Source organism: Equus asinus, chromosome 11, assembly GCF_041296235.1.
Source record: "Equus asinus isolate D_3611 breed Donkey chromosome 11, EquAss-T2T_v2, whole genome shotgun sequence".
Taxonomy (NCBI): domain Eukaryota; kingdom Metazoa; phylum Chordata; class Mammalia; order Perissodactyla; family Equidae; genus Equus; species Equus asinus.
The window spans coordinates 20799337-20819679 of record NC_091800.1 but is presented as its reverse complement, the minus strand read 5'-3'; the positions used below and the strand labels follow the sequence as shown (position 1 = coordinate 20819679).

Genomic DNA, 20343 nt, shown 5'->3' with positions numbered 1-20343 from the left:
AGAACCAGTTTAAGTATTTGAGCATGAGAATGCTGACAATCACGTCTGGTCAGATTTGTCTGGTAACAGGGAATGAGAGACAGTACATTCACATGAACACACAAGGTCAATCAACAGTGGAATTCACATCAGGAATTAGAAGAAAACAGTTCATGAGCCATTTCCCATTCTTTTAAAACTAAAATAGTAAGAGCTTGAGGTCATAAATATTTATAATCAACTCTTGATTATAAAATCTAAACAAAAAAATTGTAACATACTGGCTTATTCTAACTAAAGGTTTATCATTTTCATATATTTTTCAAAGAGTATTTAAAAAGAACGCCAAGAAACATCGTTTTTAAATTTTGCAAAAACTTTACTCTATATACATTAATTCCAATCATTTAATCCTGAAAGCAATCTTCACTTGTACAATGTAAAGAAACTTTTGACAGTATGTGACTAGAAATATCCCATTACCATAAAGCTACAAACAGATTTATGCTCCTAAGAGCAAAGTTAGGGAAGCAAAAATAATAACCACACCAGTGATAAGCACCAAGACAGAACTTTTTTGCACTTAGGGCCTGATTGGCTCTATTTAAACAAAACCTCTACCAACAGAGGACCAAAATAACACCTTATTTGGCAAAAAAAAAAAAAAAGAGAGAGATAAAAATATACATACAGAGGTCTGGAAACAGTGGAGAATGCCCACTTAAAAAATTAAACAATGAAATTATTCATATTTGTCTTTTAGTTAATGTGACATTTGCAAAATATATTCATATGTCACTTTTCTTCTTTAGTTCGCCTTATACAATTCAGGTTGTGCCATGTTTGTTAATGTTGTCACACTACTGTAAATCAATATGGTGAACAATGGGAGTTTGCTGTAATGAATCCGAACCATGAGAGCTAGATCCAGGAGCCCAAACAACCTTAGTTGCAACTCATTAAGCAGTGAAACAGATTATTTATCTTTGTAATTTTTACAAGCCGTAGCCAGATATCATGTGTGTGTGCGTGCGTGTGCACGTGCAAGTATGCCAGAGCAGTGAGAGCACAACTCAGAAGGGAGTGACATAAACAGGCTCACACAAGGACCCAAAAGATTTGGGCAGCCGACACTGAATTTCCCCAAAACAAACCTGAAGCTGAGCAATGGGGGAATTCGGGGATCTGTCATCACAATATAGAATCAGTGACAGATTTGGAGAACAAAGACTAAGTAAGGCAGGATGCCTCAGCCACAACATTCCCATGACACTGGAGGACACAAAGCAGTGACAGCCACTCTTCAGGCAGGGATCAGGGACAGACTCTGCCTGCACTTGGAGGGATTCCCTGGGTCTGCGGCCGAGGGTTCCTGCAAAGGCAAAGGGTCCCCAAAGGGCATCTGCAGTAGCCTCAGGCAGTGGCCCTCCACCTCACTCAGTGAGAATGTCTTAGGGACCCCAGAGTGTGGCCCTGGGTATCCCCTCCTCCTGGTCTCAACCGTTCTCTGGATACAGATACTATCCCTTCCAGAGACTTGGTCAAAAACTATTGCTACCTTCCACTTCCAACTCAGTCTCAGGAAGAGGGTGTTCTGGTCCCCGTGGGGTCCCTGAGTTTGAGGTAATGCCGACATACTGTATGCTGTACCACAGTAACATATGAAGGCAGGCAAGTCCACTTGAAAACTCAAGCAATCTAAATTCAACATCAGCCAGTTTTTGTTACCTCGGTAATACTGTTTGGTGAGATAGTTTCTCCACACAACTTATGATGTGTGGGGTAAAGAAAAAAAATATTGCTAGAATGTGATAGAAATATTTTTAAAAGTTCAATGTTGAAACTCCTTAAGGGAAGGAAAAGGAGACATTTTACTTTTCCACTGTCTATGTTCCTGTCCTTGGCTTCGAGGTCAAAGAGCACCAAGGTTCCTGTTAAGCTAGTTCAAGCTTCTCCCAGCCCCTCCCCTGCACAACAATCCTGGGGAATTCCTGAGCCGTCTGCTTCCCAAATTTGTAATCTTATCTCTGGGCATGTCTACACAGCTCTTTAATTCAGTTTCAAAATCCACAGTACTTTTTAAACAAAATGACATAGTTGCATTCTTTAAATGCCAGCTATGAAATCATCACTTAAAAAAAAGAAAGAAAGAAACTACTCAGATTATATATACGTAAGACAAATAAAATTCTCTCCCTTTTTAAGTGCTTTATTTGGTCTGCTGCAGACATGCGTATGGCTGCTTCCAAAGAAAAGCCCTTAGGAGGAGCTGCTGACAGCATTCCGCAGTTTGATATTTGTTCCAATGTTGTCAGGTTCTTAGACGACACCGTACATATGACTTGCTTCATGAAAACCCCCCAAAATGGGCACATTAGATACAGGAAAAAACCTTATTTATAATTCAGTGAATTTTTCTCACACCAAAATAACACTCTAACCTGTCCAAACATGCAACTTCTCCTTTTCTTCCCCCATGAACTAAATTCCTTTCCTTAAAAAATAGTCAGACTTGAGGATTGAGTGAAAAACTACCATATTTCAAGTTCAACTCTGAGGGTTCTTTACAACTGTAGCATGATTTCAAATTCACGTTGTCATTCATTTTTCTGTATTTTCCTATATTTATCCTAAATAACCTTCCTGGACCATTATATTTAGGGAGAAATTAAAAGGGTTTTATATTATACTGCAAAGTTCCTGTAAATGCTCAGTTTATCAGGGTTTACTCTGAGCTCAATGTCAGACAACCTCTACATGACGCAAAGATACAGACAAGAAGTATTTCAAATACAAAACCCTTAGCTCTGTGTCATAAATAAATGTGGGTAAAATCGCAAGCCTTCCGCGGAATCATCTCGGCAAAGATGGCCCATCTTCTCTGCAAGAAGCAACCTAGAAATCAAGAGGAAAAGCCACAATCATGTGTCTGTTCAGAAACACAAACTACAAGGTGTAATGAAGAGCAAGGACCTTACGTACCGTTCTTTGGCCAGGAGGACAGACATTCCTACGAGCTTGGCAAACTCTTCTGACGTTAGGGATCCCTTTTCTGAAACCTAACAGAAACACAGAGCAGAAAAATGTGATGGTGTGGACCGTCTAGGCGCCAACCTAAGGAGAGCGTCCACCAGTATACTCAGGAATAACGGACTGAATTTCCTACTAAATGTAAGAATATCCACTACAGAACCACCTCTTCTTCACTAATGTTTAATTCTGCAAAAGCTGAAGGACCCAGAACAAACAGAGAAGAGGTTAAAATATCACGAAGTGCATAGTAAAACAGTGCGGGAGTACAAAGGCGCTACAGTAAAGCTTAAAAAGAACTATTGGCTATTCTAAGAAGGAACATACGACAAATTCTAATTGAGTGCATATTACACGCTCCACTGAGGACCCTTATCTACAGATGTAGTTTAAAATATGTGGTAGAAATACCTATAGTCTTGGGATTTTCATCTAGCTTAAAATTAGAAGCATAATAAATATGAGTTATTCAAATTATACAGGCTCGCCGCAGAGGCTATGAAGGCAGTAATATTTCAAATATCCTAATGAGTAATATTAGCAGTTTGGCCAGCAAAAGCCATCTAAACTACAGTTGCTTTTCATATTTTTTGAAGCAATTATTTCACAAAACAACTTGTGATGTTTTATAATGCTGCTTATGTGGGTGTTACTGAAAGAAAAAGTTCAGTCATGGGTAACATTCTGATTAACAGAGTTAAGAACCTGTTCTCAACACTGGGCATCAAATGAAAAGAGAACGCCTCACTAATTCTATCTCCTTACTTACAAGACGTTACGAGTATCGGTAAGTTTCAAAAAGCTTTCAAAGTATAATTTTGATTACTATTTATTCATTAATGATAAACTGTTTTTAATTGGGTCTTCAAATGTTACTTTTTAGTAAAGTTAAATCCAAAAGGAAATCCTGTTTCTCAAGTTGCTAAGCATCGCGTCTTGGTAGCAAGCCCTAATAACCAGAGGAAGCCGGGTTCACATACTGTCTCCAAGGCTGAGGCCACCATTTCCTCTTCCTTGTGGGCCTGAAGCTCAATTACCATGACGCCGCTGTCGAAAACTCGGAGCCTACAAATCGCAGATGGGAGAACAAAGCCATGAATATCCGGGATTTTCAACCCCTGAGGAGGCGCAAGTATTTCTTGATATCTTTTATGCCCAGGTATGAGGGGAAGAATAACACAAAATAACCTTTAAAACATAACGACCACAAGCAACCATGGCATAACTAAAAAGCTCATGAATAAACAGGTAATAAAATTATGAACTATAATCCAGAGGCTTTTCTATAATCCAGAAATACGTATGGCTACTTTTTTTTAACCTGAGGATAAGGAAAATGTAATTCACAGCTCAATATTTGCACTTCTAAGCTTCCAGAAACTAACGCAAAATGTCTAGGGGAGGAGGCGCTGGTTACTCTGGCCTCATGGGAGGTGCCTACATTCTACTCTCACTGCCCTCAATCCACAGCCGTCAGACTACTAGCACCCGCAGGCCACGCCCAGCCCTAAGGATGGAGGCCAGAATGACAGAGATGCTTGTGGGCCCAGTGAATTCTGTTCACACGGAATGTAATTTCAAGAGGGGCGATATGGTGGCTGGCCCTGCAGGACGGCACCTGGCAGCGCTTGCCTGTCCACTCTGTGAGGAGCAGCGACTACAGCCAGCAAGGCCCCGCGGAGGACCTTTTACCTGAGAGGTAATTTCAGCGCTTCCAGCATCTTGCACGCATTCACTAAATCTTCTGGCGAGAGCAACTAATGGGGAAACAAATCCAGTTTACACTGAAAATTAATAGAGTGATGCTATATAATTATAATGACCACTGAAACAGAAGAGCAAACTTAAAGCATCGTTTATCAAGGATTTTAGGTAGCTTAATCACTACAAGGCAAAAAGGATTAACAAAGAAGCAGACTTCTACTCATTAAAGCAGTGCTATCCAACAGAAACAAAATGCAAGTCATAAATGTAATTTTTAATTTTCTAGTAGCCACATTAAAAAAATAAAAGGAAACAGGTGAAATTAGTTTTAATACGTACATTTTATTTAACCCAATAGGTCCAAAAATTCAACACATTATCAATACAAAAATTACTAATGAGATATTTAAGAATTCTTTATTCTGTACTAAATCTTGTAAAGTCAATGTATAATTTACACTTAGAGCACCTCTCAGTTTACATTAACTACACTTCAAGTTCACAGTGGCCACACGTGGCTAGCTAGCGGCTACCCTTCTGGACCACATGGCCTTAAAGACTCAGCCCATGTGGTGGCTGACAAGCACAGCTCTGAGTCACAAAGAATGGCTCCAGAGCCAGCCCAGCCTGGGTCCAAATAATTTGCCATGGTCAAATTATTTAATCTTTCTAAGCTTCAATTTCCTCTTCCCCAAATTATCCCCCAGACAGGGACAGTAAAAGTAGGCCCCTCACTGAGTTATTGGGAGGCTAGATGAGGGAACCCTTGCAGAGTGCCTGGCGGATGGGGAACACTCACTGATGGCAGTTATGATGACTATTGAAATAAGAACAGAGCAGAGGCTTAGCTCATGGGGCAGGCTGAATGCTGGAGAGACAGGTGTGGGTCATTTGCATGGAGCTGACACCACAAAACTGATTTAGAGGGCACAACGGTGAGAACCCTGGAGGCCAAGGACATCTGGGTGTGAAGGGACAATGAGAGTTGAACAGCGGCTGCAGATTCAGAGCCAAAGAAGCAGGGCAGCTTTTTCTGTATCATTTACAGGCAATTGGTATCCAACCCAGTTAATTCAAACAGGTGACTATCACAGAGAAGGGGCATCACACTCAACCTTATTAATCACAGCAATACGAACACAGAACATTAGAGCTGAAAGGTATCTGTGCGTCCAAACCCTTATTTTAAAGGTAGAAAACCTGAGTCCAGAGAGGTTAAGTAAGCTACTCAAGGTCACTCAGCAAATCACTGGCAAAACCAGGAACAGAATCTACCTCCTAGACCCCAGGGCAGTATTCTATTCACTGCACCACACTGCTTCTCCAAATAGTTTTGATATTCACAACCCTTCCTCAAATTCTATTCACTATAGGGGAATTTGTACTATATTAAGAAAGTCTATAATTAGTTAAAAGAATATCTAAATATTCTATTCTTACTTCCATTCCTCGAGCTCGGTTTACTAAACAGTATACCTCTGTGAGTGACATTATTCCTCCTCGTCCCTGTTAAAAATGAAACAAAAGAAGTATTACGTTACACTTAGCACCAGTTGGCATTTAACAGAAATCACAATCAGAGTGAAATCAGAAATCATAAAATTTCTTAAGAAGCTTTTAAAAACTGTATTTACAAACAGGAAGACCTGTTCAGATACCCTGAGGCAATTCAAATTCAATACTTGGACTTGTCATTATTACTGTTTTAACATTTACTCAACGAAAAATGGGGCTCTCTTCTTTCATGTTTCAGAAAGAGTATTTAAATGTTTCAAGTTATTCCAACTAATAAATGAAAAAAAATCATAGAATTAAATAGGAATATCACCATTTTACAACCCCTAATAAAGTAACAGATCTCCATAATGACTACCAATGGCTGCCAACATCACAAAAAAAGACGCTCAGACGTTATGCACCTCCTGATGCATGGTGCTGGTGACTGTGGCTGGTGGTACTAAACCCATAGGAGATGAGGTGAGTGCTTCCGCTTTTGGACTAATGTGCATTCATTCCTCCGTTTACATTTCCAGTATAGTCATTTTACCTACAACCCTCGAACTGCTGACGTGCACCGGCCTTATGCTCTCCTCTGGCACCATCACACCCTCATGCCGTCTGTTGCTGAGGTTGAGGCGGTCATCAGCTGACCTGGGAAATCTTTTTGCAATGGCAGCTTTTTGGTTAAAAATTTATCCTGGGTTTTCATCTGTGGCAGTTATATGCTCCACTGCTCCAGGTTGGATTTTGAGCATGTAGGCATAGCCTCAGAACCTAGTTTTATTTAAAGCTTAGCGGCAAATACACTAAAGTATTAATAGTGTATGTTTTTGGGTGATGGGACTATAGGTAATGTTTTCCTCCTCCATGGTTTTTGGTTTTGTTTTGTGTGTCACTGTGTTTCTTGTTCTGGCTGCTGTAACAAAATACCATTGACTGGGTGGCTTAAACAACACACATTTGTTACTCATACTTCTAGACGCTGGGAAGTCCAGGATCAAGGTGCTAGCTGGTTCCATGTCTGGGGAGGGCCCTCTTCCTGTTTTGCAGAGGGACCACTTTGCTGTGTCCTCACATGGCAGAGAGCGAGCACAACCTAGCTCTCTGGTCTCTTATAAGGGCGCTAATCCCTTCATGAGGACTCCACCCTCGTGACCTCATCTAAACCTAATTACCTCCTACAGGACCCTCCCCGCCCGCAAAATGCCATCACATTGGGGTTAAAGGGTTCAACAAAGGAATCTGGGGTGGGGGGCCCAACATTCAGTCCGTAGCGTTGTGACTGATAAAGGAGCATGGATCCTGCAGTCAGGCAGACCTGGGTTCGAATCCTATCATTGCCACTTAGCAGCTGTGTGACTTTGGGCACAACATGTATCATGTCTAAGTGTCGTTTTCTCCGTGTGGCAGTTGGGGTCTTGCTGTTCGCCTCACCGAGTTGCAGATCCTTCAATGAAACAGCACGTGCACGTTCCTGGTGGGCGCTCAGGAAGTGTTTCTCTCCCTTCATCTGCCCTCTCCTTTACCACTGAGTTTCAGCGCAGTGAGTGCTGCATGAATGAACGGCTGGACAGGTAACTGGTCTCCTGTGCTGTGTCCTTTCAGTGACCTGCATAATGCGGCTGCCGGTTCCTTCGCCTCCGCGTTTGCTGCCCTGGTGCTCTGCCCCACTGAGCTTGTGAAGTGCCGGCTACAGACCATGTACGAAACGCAGATGTCGGGGAAGATAGCCAAAAGCCAGAAGTAAGCACCGCTTGGGCACAAACATTAGGTCTCGAGCATGTATTGAGTATTTTAAAAAATATATTGTACTAAAATTAAGTGACAGATATAGAAACAGATGTGTCTAATCCAAAATACTGTTTCTAGAACTTCTACCAATCAGAATAATTTTCTGAACGGACTATTTGTGGTGGTCGGACCCACCCCCCAGGCCACAGAACATCATAGACAGGTGTTTAATACCCCAGAAGTGATGAAGCCAGGAGCTTCTACCCCTTTTGACCGGTTGAGGGCATAAGGCATGATCCCCAGCTGTTTTCGGAGGCACATGGCAGACAGCTTTGGAACTGTGTGTGAGAACTGAGCCTTCATAAGGGCCGCTTTGGTTCTGAGATGAATATTTGATGCCCTTTCCCAGGTTTCACGTAGATGTTCAGGCTGATCACCTCAGATCCCCGCGGTAACTTTCTTTACGCCCCTCCCTAATCCTTCAAGCGGACCTGCAAAGGGCGCCAGTTCTGGGAACACTGAGCAGGACCGTTGTGAGCATAGCTGCCCTTCAGATCAAATTCCTCTCCAGCTCAGTCTTGAAAGATCCTAGTTACCCTGTGAAGGTGTATATGTCACGTAATATGATTTATTTGAATTGTAAAGCAATTTATTATCCTGATTAATCTCAAAACTTGCTTATTTATCTTCACATCTGGCTGACTGCAGTTCTGGGGGTGAATATTGCTGTGGTTAACTCAGACCCTGTCAATCCACTGGGGAAAATTGGTAGATAAATTGACCATTTTCAGAGTTACCAGTCCCCTTGCAGCAGCGAGGCTGGGGTTTGTAATAGAGCCCAATTTCCTGCACCCTTGGGATTCTTTGCAACCAATTTGAATCTATTATTCATAGCCCAGAGTCCAAAACTGTGAGTCTTTAAGACTTTTTATTGAGATAGTATGTGTACACAGTAACGCGAACACACACAGAAATCGTAAGTGTGAAATGAACATGCCTTTGTAACCAGTGCCCAAGAAGTAGGACGTTAATAGCCCCCAGAAAGTTGCCCTCATGCCCCTTGAAGTGGTTTAAGGTATTTTTAAGGAAAATGGTTAGGTCCAAAGGACTTAGGCAGATGGACAGCTTGCGTGAAAGTAAGTACTGGCTGACTGTATTTTGGGCATAGCAGTGGCCACGCAGGGGTGTAGAGTAGCTTGGGGTTAAGACTTGGATGGGAAGGTAGGCTGGCCGTGTCGAGTTGGGTTACTTTGTTACGTTCACATCCGAGGATGAGAGCAGCGTTGCAGGAAGGACCTGGCTGATGGATAATACCCGATGAAGCCTTCTGAAGTCCGAGGAAGGAAGATAATCATCAAAAGCAGGTGGCCTTTATTACCTCTGGGCTTGGTCCTTCATTGGTCCAAACTGAGTCACCTGCTCTCTGAGAACAAAGTGAGGAGTGAGGGGTCCGCCAGGCTGCTGAGTGTGCGGGTTCTGCGCTCTTCCTGCCACGGCGCACGTACTCGGGAAGAGGAGTCTAGATGGACGGGGTGCTGTGTTCCGGCTGCTGCAGGACTCGGATCTGCTTAATTAGAAAGCCTTGCACCCCTACCTCTCTAAGAACTAAGTCCTGGTGCTTCTTGCCTTACAGGAGCTGTAGCTCCATTCTTAGAATTTCTTTTGTCTTGCCTTAAAGTAATGTTTAATGTTACTTGCTCGTTTCCCTGCACTGACACAGAATAAGACAAACCCTAAACACCTGAACCAATTTTCTCAGAACATAGCAGATCAAAAGAAAGGTTGGGGAGATAGAAATCGAGGGAGGTAAGGGACTGGGCAAATAGGATACCGTTTTATTCTTGCTGAGTTTGGACAACTCCTTATTGTAATTTCACTTGTTCCGTATTGAAAAATTGGATGTTAGCTTTTTTACATCTTTGATAATATGCCTTCTAGAAATGTGTGCATCCATTTTAATGAGATTTCTTTACCCTGGAGTAGTTCAGGTGACAAAGGTTGTTATAAAATAGCTGTATCTGAGCTTCCCTGAGATTTCCTTCCCACAGCGGCCTTTTAGAATTCTGGTTCTCTGTTTACAGATTCAGCTGCTTCGCCTGCTGTAACTGTCTCTCTGTGTCTCCTCCCAGTACAGTTTGGTCTGTCGTGAAGAGTATCCTTAGGAAGGATGGCCCCTTGGGTTTCTACCATGGACTCTCGAGCACTTTACTTCGAGAAGTACCGGGCTATTTCTTCTTCTTTGGTGGCTATGAACTGAGCTGATCGTTTTTTGCATCTGGGAGATCAAAAGATGAACTAGGTAAATGTATTTGCGTGGACGGCGGGTGGGTTGATGGTGTCCGCTTCCCGACTCTATGGTTGCTGCGGATTCTGTGCACTCTGCGCCGCCTTGTAGGGGATCCACCTGGCACTGGGGAGATTCTAAATCACAGAAAGTAACAGGGCCGAATGATTTCTAGCATCTTCTTCTGGGCTTCATAATTTCCTCAGGACAGGGGCTGGAGCAGCACATCCCGAACTTCTTCCCTAGAATAACATTTGTGAATTTCTTCTGGATCTATTTTCGGGAAGAAGAAATATAGAAATTACTTTCCCTGTGGGAAATTACCTATAAGTCAGCTTGCAATAAACTTAGAACTTGGTAATAAGTCTTGATAGTGTTTTGAGAGCAGTGAAAAGTGTAGTTCTTTCTAGTTTGTTCTGTTTAGCTGCTGGATACAACCATATCAATGTTTGAATCACATGGGTGATAACTTTTTTCTTGAACACCTCCCTTCATGGTTGGTGGACTTATTCTGGGGTTGGTCAAGCTCCCAGGCTTAACTGCCTTGTTTAATAAGACAACGTTGGTTTTTCATGGTAAAGGAAGAATCAGGGCTGTGGGGCATTAAGATAGTTAAGAGAAGGCTGATAAATGCCTCACCCTGCATTTCAGTGGCCTCTATTCTCATTCCTCCTGTAAGGCGTTGCCATGCTGCTGGGGGCCTGCTGATTCTAGGGGCCAGCCCTCCAAGGATGGCACAGGATGGCCACAGTGCCACAGTGATCAGCCTCAACATGACCCTCACTCGGGCTTCTCGTCCTGGCATGATGAGGGGTAGACGCAGGCCACCAACCGGAACCTTATGCTCTTAGAGCTTCGACAGTCTCCTCAGGGAATTGTGTTTGCAGCGTTTTTGTTTGTACCTACCTCCGGCCACTGCCATTGGCCTCTGGAAATATCACATCAGCTGCCCTTGAGACAAAATACTGTTTGCTAATTTTCTTCTCTAGGCCCTGTCCCTTTGATGTTAAGTGGTGGCATTGGTGGAATCTGCCTCTGGCTTGCTGTATACCCAGTGGATTGTATAAAATCCAGAATTCAAGTTCTTTCCATGTCGGGGAAACAGGCAGGATTTCTTGGAACATTTATAACTGTTGTGAGAAATGAAGGTGAGTCTGGTAATGGCAGAAACAGGAGGTATGTTTAGAGGGGCTGGTCATTTCGGTGCTAGTCTCATTGAGGTGGTCAGGTGTGTAATTGCTTTCTTCCCCCGCCGCATATCCCTTTTCTAGTACTGTATATTAATCCACATTTGTGGATTTCTGTTTCCAACCCCCTGTCTTTAGTTTAGTTAGTTAGTTAGTTTAGTTTCATTACTCTCAAGAAAATTTAAAGTTCTTATTCCTAACCCCTGGCCCGGGTACCTGTCAGGATTCTTTGTTCTCAATAGCCTGGAGGGAATTGTTAACTAGGGGCTTTGTCTAAGGGAATAGGTGTTTTGAAGTTAGCACCACTTGTTTTACATAATGTATTATCAGAAAATGATCTCTAAGAACCACGAAGGGATTTAAAAGAATGTACAACATCCTTAATGCTAAGACTTCTGGAATTAGAAATGCACTGAGCAACTTCTGAAGGTAATTTGCTATCAATTTTTAGAGTTAAGCAGGAGGATAAAGATTTCCCAGTTAATGTTTGTTTAAAGCCAGTTTTATGCAACTAGTGAGTAAAGTTCTGTCCTTCCAGCATCCACTGTACGTCTTAAACCTTGGGATGTGAATGTCCCTGTCTTGATTTTAAGAGAGAGAGCAGGAGCCAGCTCCGTGGCCGAGTGATTAAGTTCGCGCATTCCGCTGTGGCGGCCCAGGGTTCGGATCCTGGGTGCGGACATGTCACCGCTCGTCAAGCCATGTTGAGGTGGCGTCCCACATCCCACAACTAGAAGGACCTGCAACTAAGATATACAACTATGTACAGGGGGGGTTTGGGGAAATAAAGCAGAGAAAGAAAAAAAAAGCACCATAACAATATGCAGAAATTGTTTCGTTTGTATCCCAAATAGAGTGCAGACATCTTGTACATTACTGATAGTAACCCCTCTTTGAATTTGTGTAACACTTTATGGTTTTACAAAGTACTCACACCTCAATTATCTAACTAGTTCTTCATAACTACCTTGGGCAGTGCTAATGCTAGAAACAGGTCTCTGACTTCAACGCTGGTGTTGATGCTAGAAACAGGTCTCTGACTTCAGTGCCGGTGCTCTTTCTGCTGGCCCAATGCCTCGTGGCCCTCACCCCCCAGGAGAAGCTGCAAGGCTGCTGCCTCCTGTGGCTCTGTGGTTGCCTTCTGTCTGCCCACGTGAGGCCTCAGCTCTACCCAATCCATTTACCAGAAGTTAACCAGGTGTGGAATTGCTATATGTTACCTAAGCATCAACCAGCTTTGCTGGGAGACCTGACACTTGTCCTGTTTCTGTTAGTTGATTTGTTTCCGTCAGTCCAGGGAAACCCGGAAATAAGTCTTTCCATCACTCGTTGGTTTTTAGTGCTATTGGCTGGATTTCTAAGTGTAAAAATATCTATGCTTTGCAGCTTTGTGGGGTGGCTCCAAGGAGGGGAGTCTCAGTCTTCCATCACCTTTTATCTTCTAGGAATAATGGCCTTGTATTCTGGACTGAAACCTACTATGATCCGAGCGTTCCCTGCCAACGGGGCACTATTTTTGGCCTATGAATACAGCAGAAAGTTGATGATGAGCCAGTTTGAAGCTTACTGACGTGTTCTGGCGAACCTAGATCCAAATAGGCGTTTGAGGACTGCAGTTCATCTCAGGGTTTCATGGAGTACAAGACCAATGTGGAATTATTTTGATTTTGTGGGAAATTTGTTTTTGTCTTCTCTTCTTCTGCTTTAAATCTTCAGCTTTATGGAAGGACTTCTATTTTGCATCATGTAATTTCTGCTCATAATTGTATTGAAATAGAAAAGTTACTGCTCTTGTCCTTGGTGGGACTTTCAGGGCGAGCTGCTGGCCGTCTGTACCGAATCTGAAAGGCTAAATATAGTTATATCAGGGCTTTTGCGTAACCCTGTATGTGTGTACATGCAGTCTGGATGGCTATGTGTTGTGAGTGAAGCACACTTTGTTCCATGTTTGATCTCAAATCTCACCAGGAAAACCTAGAGGCGTAAACCACGTTTCATAAAGATGGTTATAAGTGATGGCTTAAGCCATCCTATATGTAGGGTCTCTTTTAAAATCTGCTTAACACCTATACTATACTAAGTGGTTAAAGTTTTTAAAAAGTTTTCCTGTGGTGCTTGAAAACTAAAATATCCATCTGTGTTTTAAAGAGGAGACCATACCTGCATACTGGTGTGGCTTCCATGTTCTTGATTTAAGTTTCAGAGTAGGCATCCTGGATTTTCCCAGGATGCTCTACTGTTAAAATAGTGCCATTCATTTTCTAGGTGGAATCATATTCTACACTCTGATGTCTTGTTGGGTTTGGCCTAGAGCATCAGGCCTTCAGGCAACAGCACGCCCTCCCCTGTGCCAACTTCCCTTCTCCTCTCCCAAAGAGCTTCCTGTCTGCTGGGCTTTAGGTTGAGGAAGGGGCTGAAGGGAGGGGGCTGTGCTGCTGTGCTTTGTGAAGTCAGCTTGTGGCTGACAACAGCCCTTAGCTTCTGTCTTGCTCCTGGTCTGGGTGGGATTCCAGAGTATTGTGTTGGACCATCTATGGGCTGTTGATCTACTTTGAGCCTCTCACTCATTACCTGCACCAATTGGAAACCCATCCAGGGAGCAGAGCGCCAAAGCCAAGAGAAGCCCTCGTTCCCTGTCTGGTGACTGAGTGATGGGGCTCATGGGTGGAGTCCTCCCATCTCGGACAGAACTAGACACAGTGTAGTGTTTGCACTCCACTGTGAGTAATGTCTGGGCTGACCCATTCTAACATGTCTCAGGATCCATACTGCTTGCCTTGCTTTTACAGTTTCGGAGCCTTTCACATTTGGTACTGGCAGTCAGTGAATTTTAATGATGACCATGTGGGGGTGTGACTTTATAAAGCAAGGAAACAGGAAAAGTCGTTTTGTTAAACTCTGCCATGTATGTGTACTAACCACAACAAAAACCCCAGTTCATCCGATCCCCAGACTTGGGGATGGGCAGCTGCTCCTTGGCCACCTGGTGTAAGAGAGTCCTCCTCGGCACCACTAAAGCAAGCCGCCTCATTCCATGCCACTCCAAGACCAGCAAGGGCTCTCGCAGTAAAAAGTGTTCTTAAGCAGCCTGTGAGACTGAAAGCAGGCAGCCTGACAATGTTAATAGTAGTCCATACCAGGTGTGTCTGTCCCTGTTGGCAGAATGTAAATAATTTTTCTACCTTGCTTTTCTCTCCGTACTTAAATGGTCAGTAGCTACTGAGGGGTGCCTCATCTCAGCAGTCTTGGCTTGACGCGAAGTAGAAAATGGGACTGGCTTCCAGCAGGAAGTGAAGTGCTTCAGAGTCTGTGGTCCCCCTGCCCGGCGCCTGTGGGTCGTCTGGGGGTTAGCCCTGTTGGCAGCAGACCCTCTCATGTTGTCCTTTAAGGATTGAACTAAGTGTCTGCAGTAGAAGCCGTCTGAGGCAAGGAAGAGTGAGTTGGAGTAAGGAATGGAAACCAAAGTCAGGAGAATTTTTTTTTTCATTCTGTTTGCTTAATTCATGGTTCAGTATTTGGGTACAATTTGTACCATTTCAGATTTGTACTCCAGACAAAAATATAGTAACTTGAAATATTGTGTTTAAAGAAATTCTATTGTTCTATCATCATTAAATTATTTACCTAATATTTGAGCATATGATGAGTTGTTTTGTTTAAGTACTTTATATCCATGCAAAGAACTAAGTGACAGTGATGTTTGAGGCATGTTTAGTAATATTCCGAGGTGGTGGTTTTCTTGCAACAAGCATTGGTTTTTGTCAGCAAGATTCCTGATGTAAAATTATTTCACTGTAGGTAAATGGACCAAAATACACACTTTTTACATACACTGGCGGTATGAATCTTGGCTCTCTGGAATCACTCCCCCTGCACCAGGCTGTGGATGGGACGGGACTGACTTGGCAGGATGCCATTCTATTTTTTAAAATAGTTAAACTTCTTGCTATTAAGTTTTGGATAATTCTATTTCAGATTAGTAAATTCTGTTTAAGAAAACCAGTATTATTCTGATGTATTATGATGGAAGTTTCTTGCATTGGTCAAAGAACGCTTCACAGTGGGTTTGAAGAAAGCAATACCCAAGAGGCCCTAAACCAGTTCTTGTTAGGTGAGCAAAAGCAGGGGAGTGTGGTGACTCAGAATTGCCAGAAATCTTGATGCATTTTGGAGGATTAGGGGAGAGAAACCCCAACTGTAGTCCCCTTTATTTCTAAAAGCAAGGTTCTTAAAAACTGCGCTTTCCTTCCCTTGTTGTTGGCAGTATTGAGAAAGGTGACTGGCTCGGTTGAAGAGTGAGATCGCAGTTTTTCCCCATTCCCCTAAGCCCGCCGCCACCTCTGCCCTCCGTGGGTTGTTGCTCCAGGAATTTTAAAGGAAACCGTACAACGTATTCTGCCACAACACGTTTCTGTCACACAAATACAGGGAATAAAGTAGTCATAACGTGGAAGGAACTTGAAAGCATGTTCCTCCAATAACTCTTCCTCCAAGGGAAGCCCAATTAGGGGAGTAAAATGACAACTTCTGTCAGAAAAGCAGACAGCCTTCAGCTACGCTGCTGCACCGGTAGCTGGGACCCTTTGTGGGCTATTTTGAGAGGAAAAAAGAGCACCATAACCAGGCAGCCTGCCAGGATTGCACGGCTTTCTGTGCCACCATGATGCCCAGCGGCTCAGAGCTCTACTCCCATCTGTGCCGCTCTGCCACCCACCAGCCCTTCTCTAAAGTACGGCTCTAGGTCCCCTTTAAAAAAGATACCTACGATGGCAACTGCCAGATAGTCTGAGCTGCCAACCTGGGTGGTGAGTGGTTAGCATGCCGGTTACGAAGTTGCTTAGTTGGAGTGGTCCGTCCCAAACCCTATTTTTTCCCCACGAACTTGTTTTTTTTTTTTTTTAGTGTGCTTTTTGCCGAGCACAAGGTTTTCAGGAATGAGTACACTGTTTTAGCACAGGCACCGGTTCTTATCAGTTGCTACCTCTCACTTCTTGATAAATTCAACTTGGTCTAGACTGTTGAGAGCCTTGCCAATAAAAGGAAAATCACTCAAGGATAATTTAAATAAAGCCAAACTAGAACTGTTTTCAAGGACAATTATGGCCCTGAGATAAAGTTGCAGTGAAGGTACTTAGAATAAAATAGCACCCAGTACCAATGAGAATATGATTTCCGGTGGACACAGGGCTAGCGTGTGTTTATGACAGAAAGGTGACCTTTCCTCGTAGTTCCACATCACCCGAGTGAAGTTGGTTGTGAGTAGGGGTGGGTTGTAAAATAATCTAGATTTCTCCAGGCAAATATTTCCTTTGGCTTCACTGATGATGTTACACAAAAGCAAAAGTTACTGAGATTCTTTATCCTTCATGTTTACCAAGATTCTGTTAGCCTCCCCGACGTCTGTGCCTGTAGAATTAAAGGAAGCTCGTCACACCGTGCGGTGCTTGGGGCAAGAGAGAAGTGTGTGTTGGGGGTGGGGGACTGCTTGTGGAATGGTTCTTGGGGTTTGAAACAGTCTTTGCTGCCAATGTGATGTTTGCTAACAGACAGTTTATAAATCAAGTGGAGGAAGAAAATAGGGATTGCCTTTCTAATAAACCTGAAATTACAAATGTGAAAGCGGGGAATACATACTTGTTCAAAAATATATAAGTAAATGAAATAAACCCACAGTATTGGGGAGAATCGCATTTTTAAAATATCTCGATTATTTTGATATGAAAGTTTTATTTCAAAGTTCTTAAAAGTGGTAACTTTTAATGTTCCTGTTAGTGCTGTTGAGTCAATTCTGACTCCCAGCGACCCTGTGGACAGCAGAGCAGAACCCTGCCCGGTCTTTTTGTACCATCCTCTCGCCTTCCAGCGCTCTATCAGACAATTCTCCGCTGCTCTTCACAGGGTTTTCATGGCCAATTTTTTTGGAAGTGGGTGGCCAGGCCCTTCTTTCTAGTCTGTCTTAGTCTGGAGTCTCTGCTGAAACCTGTCCTCCATGGGTGACCCTGCTGGTATTTGAAAAACTGGTGGCACAGCTTTCAGCATCACAGCAACATGCAGCTGCCACAGTATGACAACCAACAGATGGGGTGGTGTGGTTCCCTGACCAGGAAACGAACCCAGGCCGCAGTGGTGAGCACGCTGAATCTTAACCACTAACCCCCAGGGCTGGCGAGTTTTCCTGTGTACTGTGTTCCAAATTTATCTCAATACAGATGAAAACTATGTGTGAAGTATATTCCTTCAAAGAAGAAAAAAAAACTGCCACTGACATTTTATATTTGTAATAGATTTCTTAACACATGTACATATATGTAAATAAAAGTATACTGTCAAAGAGACAGGTTTTTAAGATGTCAACGTGCAGTAGGGATTGAAAAGACGTGATTCTATCCTGGAAAGGACACTGTGCTCAGTCAGACGTTAGTTCTGGCTTGAAAATATATCTCGACTGCAAACTTTGGACCGTAAATTTTCCATGTCTTCTGTTTATGGGGATTATCCAGTTCGCTTCTTGAAAGATAAAGCCTAGAATAGAAAAAAAATCATTACGTTTAATTTTGGGCTAAGAGGAAAGCCATGCAGCCGGGCCCGCTTGTTAGAGCTTTAGAAGAGACCTGGCCACCGTTAGGCTCAGCCCCTTCTCAGAGCCCGTCCTCCCACCTTCTCTAGGGAGACGCAAAGTATCTTAATCCTCAGTAACACAGCAGTAACAACATGTCGTCGATTCTTTTAACATTGCCTGTAATGGAGTTAATGACATCTGGGTTTAATAAAATAAGTTTCTATATGTGACAAATCAGCCAGAGAGACTCGATGTGTATTAAAACCCAGTAATAAAATACTGAGTGTCTTTTAAATGATGAAGCTGACATTTTCAGCTGATTAAGAATCTTGTAACTAATAAAAACAGCTTTACTAGGTAGTATGGAAATTTAAATGTTAAATCTTTAGAAACACATAAGTGAGGAGAAAAGTCATCTAATTTGTTGCCTCTCCTATATGATTATGGTGTTTTAAAGGAAAAAACTGTTCTTAGCAAGAACCACTTTTCAGGAGTAGCATCAAGTGACGTTCTGCCCAGATGTCTATATGAGGGACTTTGTTCCTGTTAGGAATCAAAGTTTATTGTTTGCAAACATCTAGGGAAAAAATTGCTAGAAATTTTCCATTAAATCCAAAGTTCAGTCTATCAGAACCCATTAGATGTGTGTCGTTGTAAGTGTGTAGGCCGGATGTTCAGTTCAGTGTTGCGTCACTGGACTTGTGTGATTAGATTTAGTTCAGGGTTGAAGGAAAGGCTAGGCTTGCATGTAGTGAGAACTATCAATTCATGCCACGTACAGTCACAACCACTTCTTCAAAACTCACCTGCACAATGTTTTGAATATTACTTTCCTTTTGTATTTCATGGTATGGTGATACCAATGATCTGAAATTTTCAGCACCACAAAACATACTCCTTAAAGTGAAGAACTTATAGACTCAGGAATGAGTTTCCAGATATGGTAGAAGATTCTTTGGAATAATAATCTTCAAATCAATTAATTTTTAAAAAAGCTTTCCCAATTTAGTTATTAGAAAATCCTTTTAAATGGGAGACTATTAATGATTTTTGTTAGCTGTCTTTATGATACTTATTCTGTCTTATAACTTCTGCCATTGATATAAATGAGTCAATCAGCTTTTAAACTAGCTGAAGCCTTGCTAGGTGATGCCTTCTTTTGGAAGAGAATTTGGTGGTGGCCGGTCATCAGTAAATCAACACATACTGAGGACCTGCCATATTCGAGGTACTGAGCAGACTCATATTAAACTTCCATGGGAGGGATTTACCACCACACCCGAGATCTGATTATAATACATTTTAACTTATAATGCAGTCCTATGGTATAGACCTTGAGGATGATGCAACAGGGGGTCTCAAGAATAACCATATTTTTTAAATACTCAGATTAAGATGGGTAAGGCAATGAAGAGTGGTGACTAGAGGACTTTTTGGTTTCTATAAATTGAGCTTATGGTAATCAGCAAAAGACTTGCCATTTCACCTTACACATACATTGAAGATGAAGCCATTTCTACTGGATTATATCATAGCCATACCTGTTTTTCATGAATGATGTATGAAACCAGAAGAAAAACGGGCATTTGTCATAGTACTTAGGAATATTCTAAAAAGACATGGTTTAAAAATAAAAGGTTATTTTTCATAGTAAAATTGATACCAAGAACTAATCATTCCAAAGTGATTAAAATTCCTTCCTTTATTCTTGTTTATCAAACAATTGTAGCCATTAAATATGCAGCACTTACAGTCTTTAACATTACACTTAACACACAAAGGAGAAGGCTTTAAGAGACGGCTCTTTTTTTTTTTTTTTTTTGAGGAAGATCAGCCCTGAGCTAACATCCGCCACCAATCCTCCTCTTTTTGCTGAGGAAGACTGGCCCTTAGCTAACATCTGTGCCCATCTTCCTCTACTTTATATGCGGGACCCCTACCACAGCATGGCTTGTCAAGCGGTGCCATGTCCGCACCTGGGATCCGAACCGGTGAACCCTGGGCCGTCCAAGCGGAACGTACGAACTTAACTGCTGCGCCACTGGGCCGGCCTGAGACTGCTGTTCCTGCGCCACTGGGCCGGCCCGAGACTGCTGTTCTTTTGCTGTTTCTACCAAAAATTTCAAGGAAATCTATTTTTTCTGTGATAGGTATTTATAAATGTAGACAGTGGTCTTTTAATCTGGTTTAGATAGTGCTAAACAGAATCTACTAAGGATCTATGATTATTTATGCCCAAATATATTGTCCATTTCTACAAGGAGCAGCTGCATTGGATAATTAACCGTCATTATTGATGATGATAAAAATACCTAAATTTTTTGAAAGTGCTTTCATCTCATGGCCCTGGAAAATCACAAAGGCCAGGT

General features: G+C 42.5%; 1 pseudogene; it reads left to right on the top strand.

Annotated features, from left to right (window-relative positions):
* Window positions 1-4087: 4087 nt before the first annotated feature.
* LOC139046534 (mitochondrial ornithine transporter 1-like) lies at window positions 4088-13109 on the top strand (annotated as a pseudogene).
* The last annotated feature ends 7234 nt before the right edge of the window (window positions 13110-20343 follow it).